Source organism: Lolium perenne, chromosome 6 (genome assembly GCF_019359855.2).
Source record: "Lolium perenne isolate Kyuss_39 chromosome 6, Kyuss_2.0, whole genome shotgun sequence".
Taxonomy (NCBI): domain Eukaryota; kingdom Viridiplantae; phylum Streptophyta; class Magnoliopsida; order Poales; family Poaceae; genus Lolium; species Lolium perenne.
In genome coordinates, this window is record NC_067249.2 from 49,294,251 (window position 1) to 49,303,529 (window position 9,279).

General features: G+C 42.4%; 1 non-coding gene across 2 annotated transcripts; it reads left to right on the plus strand.

The window, feature by feature from the left end:
- The first annotated feature begins 6,184 nt into the window (after nucleotides 1-6,184).
- LOC127307902 (uncharacterized) lies at nucleotides 6,185-8,360 on the plus strand. 2 transcript variants are annotated; one of them, XR_011746770.1, is made up of 5 exons: nucleotides 6,187-6,373; nucleotides 6,830-7,012; nucleotides 7,090-7,285; nucleotides 7,442-7,718; nucleotides 7,880-8,360. It is a non-coding gene; the product is annotated as an uncharacterized protein (transcript). The 2 variants fall into 2 exon arrangements; XR_011746769.1 differs by having other exon boundaries at nucleotides 6,185-6,373; nucleotides 6,830-7,285.
- The last annotated feature ends 919 nt before the right edge of the window (nucleotides 8,361-9,279 follow it).

Sequence of the window (9,279 nt, forward strand, 5' to 3'; positions counted from 1 at the left end):
ATAGATAATAGATTGATAATCAACATAGCATAGTATTCCATATTCATCGGATCCCAACAAACGCAACATGTAGCATTACAGATAGATGATCTTGATCATGTTAGGCAGCTCACAAGATCCAACAATGATAGCACAATGAGGAGAAGACGATCATCTAGCTACTGCTATGGACCCATAGTCCAGAGGTGAACTACTCACACATCAATCCAGAGGCGACCATGGCGGTGTAGAGTCCTCCGGGAGATGATTCCCCTCTCCGGCAGGGTGCCGGAGGCGATCTCCTGAATCCCCCGAGATGGGATTGGCGGCGGCGGCGTCTCTGGAAGGTTTTCCGTATCGTGGCTCTCGGTACTGGAACTATCATCGACGAAGGCTTAAGTAGGCGAAGAGGTAGGTCAAGGGGCGTCACGAGGGGCCCACACCATAGGGCCGCGCGGCCAGGGCCTGGGCCGCGCCGCCCTGGTGTCTGGCCACCTCGTGGCCCCACTTCGTGACTCCTTCGGTGTTCTGGAAGCTTCGTGGAAAAATAGGACCCTGGGCGTTGATTTCGTCCAATTCCGAGAATATTTCCTTACTAGGATTTCTGAAACCAAAAACAGCAGAAAACAAAGAATCGGCTCTTCGGCATCTCGTTAATAGGTTAGTGCCGGAAAATGCATAATAATGACATATAATGTGTATAAAACATGTGAGTATCATCATAAAAGTAGCATGGAACATAAGAAATTATAGATACGTTTGAGACGTATCACAGGCACTGATGACTGCTTTGTCTACTGGTACACCGCCACCGGACCCCATTCCCATGGCGGGGGACATGCCTATCATGCCATCGAGGGCATCTTTTGCACTGACTTACTACGGATCCACACCGGTAAGTTCTTTGCCAAACCCGTAGTTACCACTTTCCTTTGCCTCGCAAGTTGCTAACATGTAGGGAACGGGATGCTCCGGGAACCAGGCCTCGCAGGGTGGGCGCGAGGTCACACCGGTTCATGAAGGTGGTCGGTCTCCTGGGCGTTCTGTTGGTGCCTCTCCGTCGACTACTCCTGGGACTACTCCCGGTGCCTCTCCGTCGACTTCTCCTGGGCGTACTCCCGGTCCTTCTCCAGGTGGTTCTTCTGCAGCTTCTACCGGAGCGCAACCCCGGGCTTCTCGTTTCGTCAACGATGAGGGCGGACACACCCCGCCCGGGTCCTTCCTGCGCTAGTCGACACCGGGCTTCTTGCTTGCTACCTACTACTATTCCTATCATGTGCTACCTACTACTATGTATTTGGATGACATGGCACTCTCCTCTTGTATGCTACTATGTGTATTTTGGTGAATTATGGTGAATTATGGTGAATTATGGTGAATTATGGTGAATTATGGTGAATTTCGGTGAATTTCGATGAATTTGGATGTATGAACTGCTGTACTGTCGTAACTGAACTGCTGTACTATAAATTGTGAACTGCTGTACTATGAATTGTGAACTGCTAGCGAAAAAAAAATTGGAGAAGGCTACGCCGAGGGCAATGCCGTCGGCATAGAGGCCTGCTGCGACCATATGGTCAGGGTTATGACGAGGGCATTGCCGTCGGCGTAGGCCCTGGCGTGCGGCGCAAGCACAGCAGCAAGGGCGCGCGCACGGACACCACGTCTCGCAAGCCGGCCGTCGGCGTCTGCAAGCCGACCGTCGGTGTCTGCATCGTTTGGGCTCACCTCGACGCGCCACGTCGCGCGCTACGCCGAGGGCTATGCCGTCGGCGTATGGTGCCCGCCGTTAACGGCGACGGCCCGCCGTGGATGCTACGCCGAGGGTGTCTACGCCGAGGGGCTCGCCGGCCGTCGGTGTAGGACGCATACGCCGAGGGCTAGCCCTACGCCGACGGCACACCTACCTATGCCGAGGGACCCAGACGCCGAGGCCATACGCCGAGGGCTGCCGTCGGCGTAACCTACGCCGAGGGCCAGGCGTGGCTACGCCGAGGGCAGCCGGCCGTCGGCGTCTCTGCCAATTCCTGTAGTGAATTTAAATGTTTTCTTATTCTGTGTGTATGAATTGCATTGATTTTATTTACCAATAATGTAAATTTGCATGGAGTGGATATATGCACTCAAGTGTATCAGTGGAGAAATTTCATTCAGTTTGTACATATATATAGTTTGGGCGTTATAATTGGAAGATAGTAACAGGAAAGAAGGGGCAACACGATGTTGCAGATGTAAGAATAATCTATATGACTAGATCACTGTACATTGTATTATTTCTTCATTAGACATTGCATAATTTTATTCTTTCTCAAAAAACACGCAATTTTTGTTGCTTTGCGTAGTAGTATCATTCTTGTACGCTCATCCAGTAGGGCAATGCACAAATTGCTACAAAAGAATATGATAACATTTTGGCATGAGGTGAAAGGTTATCCCTCTATTCCAAAAAATTGTGCATATGGATGTTGTCCAAAATCAGACTTTCTAAGATTTGAATTTTTTTATGAAAAAATCATTTATAATACCAATTCAGTACCATTACATCAGCTTGAAACATTATTATATTACAGATGTTGATATTTTAAAACATTGAGCAACAATTTACAAAGTTTGACTTAGGAAATAATCTGCATGATATATGGATATATATTTTGGAATAGAGGGAGTAGCACTCGTATGTGTAAAAAGAGCTAAGGTTATAACTACCATTATTATTTACATGAAACATCCTACTTTCTTTAACCTAAAAAGTGTAAATTTTGTTGTGTTTGTATTCAATTAGATACCGTAGAGTCACAATTAGTTTTTTGGGTGATATCCTAGGTAATTGGTATTTGTAGAGAAGCTGCCGCAATCACATGAAGATATACAGTTTGAACAAATAAGAGTATGTGGAGATAGCGGTAGAGTGCATGGCAGATAAAAGATAACCCATCAAAGAGATCATATATTCATGATGGATATTTTCCTACATCTGTACATATATTAACAAATTAGTAAATTTTACTTGGGATTTCTCAACCGACAACGATAGACATGCCCTTTTGCTTATTGTAGTGCAAAAGGTTTATCATGTTGCTCTGTTTTTCTCATACGGAAGTATTTTATTACCCTGTTGTGTGATCCATGAGATTGAATGGCTTCAAAACTTGTGATTTTGTTCAGGAAATAAGTATCCATGCCATGTAGTGATCAAAAGCTATATAAAAAATAGAGTTCATGCGAAGCAAGTTCGGTAACTTCGATCAGAATTTGAATTCAGTCGATTACGGCTATATGTAGTGGCTGTGAAAAAATCATTAGTTTTTGTCAACTTAATTAAAACCAGAGATTGTTAAGAATTTGACTGTTCATCAGTATGTTTAATCATTGCTATCATTCGTAAGAAACACTATGTGCGCATGGTAGGCTCAAATTAGATCTTATAGCAACGACTTACATAGGAAGATCAAGGAGTGTGTGCAAATCACCTCCAGGTTATCTCATGTTCTCGTTCACACACTACCGATGAATGATGCACGCAAGCTGGCATGTATAAGATATGTTGTTTGCATTGTCATGATCGAAGCCATCAAAGAATTGTTCTCTGTTCAGGTAAAAGGTTTATTGCAGACTATATTTGGCCGCTAACCCATTTGCTGCATAATGAATATTTCCATAGGGCTAATTTTTTGGTTATGAGATCCTACCATTTCCATGTGATGAAACTCAGGGGCTCCATAGCTAGATGTAGAAACAAAATGGCCTATGAAGAAAATAAAAATATATTGTTGCCTACTATCACTATAATAGAAATTATTTATTCAATGCCAATTTTAGAGGTCAGAATAAATATTCTTCTTGCTTAACTTACTTATACTGTTCCGGAAACTATTGATGTATATTAGATAAAGTGTTCACTAGTGATAAAATCATGTATAATTACAACACTATTTTGTGTATATGTACACATATAACCCTAAAATGCGGATACTGGTGGACTACGGCCAAGACAGTGACCCCCAAGCAGCTACGAAAACGCCGGGCATGATCGCATCGATCATCGATGGCCTTGCTTACCTCCTGGACGCCCTTGAAGCAGTGCAATGAGTGCACCTTCGACGATGCTAGGCCGAACTGTAGCACCGTGTTGAACAGGATCAAAGCTGAAGCCACACTTTGGGCAGGCCAGGGGCACTAGGGCCATGAGTCTTCTTGCCAAACACCTTGGATGTACACTGATTTCTTTTTGTGTGAGTTATACCCGGCCTCTCTATGCAAGTAAGTACTACTTTATCTTCTTTTCAATGAAACGAGACGCAACATTTTGTGTTTTCTCGATTTTTTTAAAAAATGTTATGTTTTCTGAAGCAAATATTCATGGTCGTCAAAATAAAATCCTTACGTATTTTGGAACAAAGTCCTTGTATTTCCAAACGAGTGTTCATATATCTGAAAATAAATATTCATGGATTTTCAATAAAGTTCGTGTATCTTAACATAATATTATATTTGTTGCAAGTGTTCATATATCTGAAAATAAATATTCATGGATTTTAAATAAAGTTCGTGTATCTTAACAGGCTAATATATTTGTTGCAAAGGGGTAAAAAATAGAATATAAAAACAAGTAAGTACTCCTAAAATCAGGATATAAACGTGAAAATTAAAAGATAAAATAAAATTAAGTAATAAGTAAATAGATTCTAAAAAATATAGTTATATAGCAAGTTAAATAGGCAGAAGAGGAGGCAAAAGGAAGGCAGCCAGGAAAACCTATCACCGATTCCGTCCCCTCGCCGGCTCTGTCTCCGGTGGCCTTGGGGCCTTGGAGGTGTGGCGGACCACGGCCTCTCGCCGGCGGAAGGTTTTCGTTCTTTGTTAGGTTGTTTTCAGTGCCTTCTTCGGGATGGTGAGGCGGAAGCTACATTCTAAAATCAGAATAAGGTTCTCCTCGCTCTGGTGGTGCGTCTTGCATGGGCGGAGGGCGCGTGGAGTCGTGTGTCCGGTGGATCTCATGGGATCCGGTTGGTTTTCGTGTTCGTTGTGGTTCCACATTAGTCTCTTCCGATCTACAGTTGTCATCTTTGACGACGATTGCTACTCTGGTGTGCTGGTCTTTTGAGGCCTTAGCATGACGACTTCTCGTTTGTTTACTACAACACACACTACTACGATAAGATTTGGATGGCTCCGATGAAGGAGGAACGAGGACGGCGGCGCGCCTTCGGCTCGCGTTAGTCATCGCTAGATGGTTCAAAGACCTACTTGTAATTTTTATTACTTTCGAATCTATTTGTATTTCTATTGATGATTATTAATAGCGACGAAATTTTCATAAAGAAAAGTTAAATAGGTAGAAGGGAAAGAGAAAAGAAAACGGACATTTAACCTTTCGGACGACGCATCTCACCTCCTAGCGAGCGCGTAGATTCGTGGGAGTGACAAGAACATCTCCACTGGCGCCCCTGATAGCACCGATACTGATGTATGGGATGCACCGGTGCGCCCCAAACGGCGCCGGCCAATTTTCGAGCCATATAGAATCGCCAGCAACTTCATGCCGGCCCCTTCGCCAAGGGCGCGAATCGGGCGCGTCGGCATCTCGTGGCACGTCAGAAAACGAGCGTGCAGCCAGACACACCGATTTCCCACCTCCTACACACACCCGAGCCGACTCCCACCCCTCTAGATCGCCACCGTTGCCGTCACCGCCGCCCCCTGCTTGCAATAGACACCGCCGACTGTCTAGAAACCGCCGTCCATCGACACTGCCGCCACCCCCTCGACCGGCGGCCGCTGTTTCGCATGTATGAATAATTTAAGTACTATTTGTTTATTGGGTTGTATGAATAATTTAAGTACTATTTGTTTGATTGTATGAATAATTTAAGTACTATTAGTTTGATTGATTGTATGAATAATTTAATTCTATTTGTGTGATTGTATGAATAAAATGTGATTGATATGTTATTTCAAAATATTGATAAAAAAAATTGGAGACCGCCGTTTGGGGAGAAATGGAAAATACACTGGCGGCATCCCATACAGCAGTATCGGTATCCTGCCGACGATTATTTAGGAACCACACCGGTGGAGATGCTCTAATAGTATTTTGTACGGCATTGTCATTTGGTATTTTGCTACTAATCACGTGGCCGACCGCGTGTGGAGTGGTGCTAATATTTTGTCTTTCGCCGGCACAATTATCTATAGATGCAGCATCTGTGCATCTCTATGCTCTATACATAGCACTTCAGCCCCTCCTGGAAAGTCCACGCGCTTCTACCATACAGCCCTCACTCCTCTCCTTGCCGGCTTTCAGATTCAGATCTCAGGAGCTAGCGATCGATATGAAGCTCGATCCCGCGCCATCGATCTGAAGCTCTCCCCGGCCGCGTGCACCAAGCATCAGGTACCAAACTGTTTGCAATTATTACAAATGATCTTTCTATCATGCATGAACGCTAGTTAGATTTGTTCGCAGCCTGTAAGTAGATATGAACTGGTTACCACCGACATGGATGTGCGATCTGAGAGGCTGCTGCCGGCAGCGCTGATAAGCTAGCTGGGATCCCGTACATGGTGGGTACTGGCTAGGAGGAACTAAGGGTAGGAATATGTGTAGTCAGGTCTATCAGTCTGGAAGAGATAAAAGGTGAAACTTGCGGTTTAAAATCCAGTACAATCTGCTGACAACATCGAAAACCTGCACCGGTATTTGCTCATTCAGGAGATATAAGAGCTACTTCTACCACTTCACCCCTATATTCCCAGAATAGAAGACTGATTCTTGTTCTTCTATAATCTTGTGCTTACTGATTATTTGAATTCCTTTCTGAATTGACTGATTATTTGAGTTCCTTTTCAGCTACTTCCATTCTAGCAGCTGCAAATGGATCGCGAGCCTGATATGAAGTGTGTCATGGAGCATATGTTGTTTGATGCAAGTGCACAACCGCCCGATTTGTTTTTATCCCTTCTGAAATACATCACGAATGATTTCTCCAATGATCAGCAAACTGGCAGGGGCCAGGTTTCCACTGTTTATAAGGTACAGTAGTTTTCAATTACATCCATTGCTGATATGATGACTCAGATTGATGCTTCCCAGCAATCTTGTGACTGCAGAGATTACTTGGAAACACGACTATCGCCACAAAGGAGTTGAATGAAACACTCGGTATTCTTGAGAACAAATTCAACGAAGAGGTTGGCTGTTTAATGAAGACGAAGCATAGAAATAATTTGCAATTCCTGGAATATTGTTGTCAGACACGAGGGATAATTGTAGACCACGAGGGGAAGTTTGATAAGTGTACCACTGGTATGTCCATATGGCCCGCAATATGTCTTTACATCTTTACTTTCATGGTAAAAAAATTATATTGTCAGGCACCTAAATAATCCTACTCGTTGTGCCACATACTATCTAGAGAACTATGTTGGATATTAAACCTCCTTTCTTCTCACCTTGTTACAGGAGTATCTCGTATACTTGATCGGAGAAACTGTTATGAAATAATCGAGGGAATTTGTGAAGGTTTAGATTGTCTGCATGTGAAGCGGTGTATTCTCCACTTAGACCTTAAACCCGCAAATATACTCTTGGATGATACTATGGCACCGAAAATTGCGGATTTTGGTATCCCAAGATGGTCCATGCAGCGGATATATGGCACCCGAATTTTTTGGATGAAAAATAACATTCAAGTCAGACATATACAGTTTGGGTGTTATAATCATAGAGATACTAACAGGTGAGGAGGGACATCGCGATGTTTAGAATCTAAAAACAACCAATAAGACTATATCATTTTACATTATCCCATTCCTTCTTAAAGCATCGTGTAATGTTATTATTTTTCAAGTGCACGCAAGAGCTAGCTTATCAAACTAACTAAGAATCTTGTGAATGCAGAAGGTTGGTTGTCTAGTAAAGGCAAAGCACAAGAATATAGTACGGTTTCTTGGATATTGTGCTCACACACAAGCTGCTTTGAGTATCTACCCAACGGAAGTCTTGAAAAATATATCAGCGATATATCTACATGTGAATCAAGATACTATTCACTTAACCTTAAAATCGCAATCATATTGTTGGATGATAATATGGTACCAAAAATAACTGATTTTGGTCTCTCAAGATGCTTTGATTTTGGTCTCTCAAGCTGCGTTGATGAAATGTAAAGCCAGACTTGTACTTCAAATCCGAAAGAATCGTTGTCAACTATGTATGAATTAGATAAATCGGAATCTTCTTTCCTCTTTTGAGTTGGTAGAAATTGTAAGATCTATTAACAAATTTGTAAAGTTGACAAGGATTTCTCAACTTATAGAGACATAGATATGGCCCTTTCCTTATTTTAGTGCAAAAGCTTTATCATGTTGCTTTGTGTTTCTCATGAGGAAGTATTTTATTACCTTGTCTGATCCATGAGACTGGATGGCTTGAAAAGTTGTGATTTTATTGAGGATATAAGGATCTATGCATGTATGAGATGAAAAGATATATAAAAAAATTATATTGTTGATGAGAAGTGTAGTTGGGCAACATTGATCAGATTTTGAATTCAGCCAACTACCGTCAGTTGCTGTGAAAATCATTGCTTTTGTTAACTTAATTGAGCATTTTTTTTATCATTGCTGTCATTTGCACAATAAAAAACAGTGTGATAGGTTTAAACAGAGGTGATCAAGGAATTTGTGGAAACCCCTACCGCCCTCACCCTGTATTGTCTCATGTTCTCGTTCCACGCAAGCTGCCCCTTGTACAATATGTTGTTTGCATTGCCATGATCGAAGGCATCAAAGAATTGTGATGTGCTTAGGTGAAACTTTATTGCACACTATATTCGGTCACTGACCATTAGTTGCATCATGAATATTTCCGAAAGCTAATTTCTTGGTTATGATATCATATTCTTTCTATGTGATGAAATTCAGGGGCTCCATAGCTAGATGTAGAAATAAATGATCTATATCTAGAGGGGTTAAACTTTGGTGGCATGCTGAAGTGTAGTATGTATCTGCTATTGGTTTTGTTGCACTTCCATTTCCAATTCTCTGACTAAAGTGTAGTATGTAGTACTGTATCTGCTATTTACTGGGTGATGTTTGATGTGTTCTTATTTTCATCCTTTCATATTAAAGAGTTTGCAATAGAAAGAAGTCGATATAACCCCCACAAGTATTGGAGTTGGGATGATAGACCCCCTTAACTTCAAACTAGCACACTTAACCTCCACAAGTTTATAAAACCGGGCAATTGACCCCCCAGTTCTGATAAGCTATTTTGTAGGCTGATTTTGGTAACGTGGC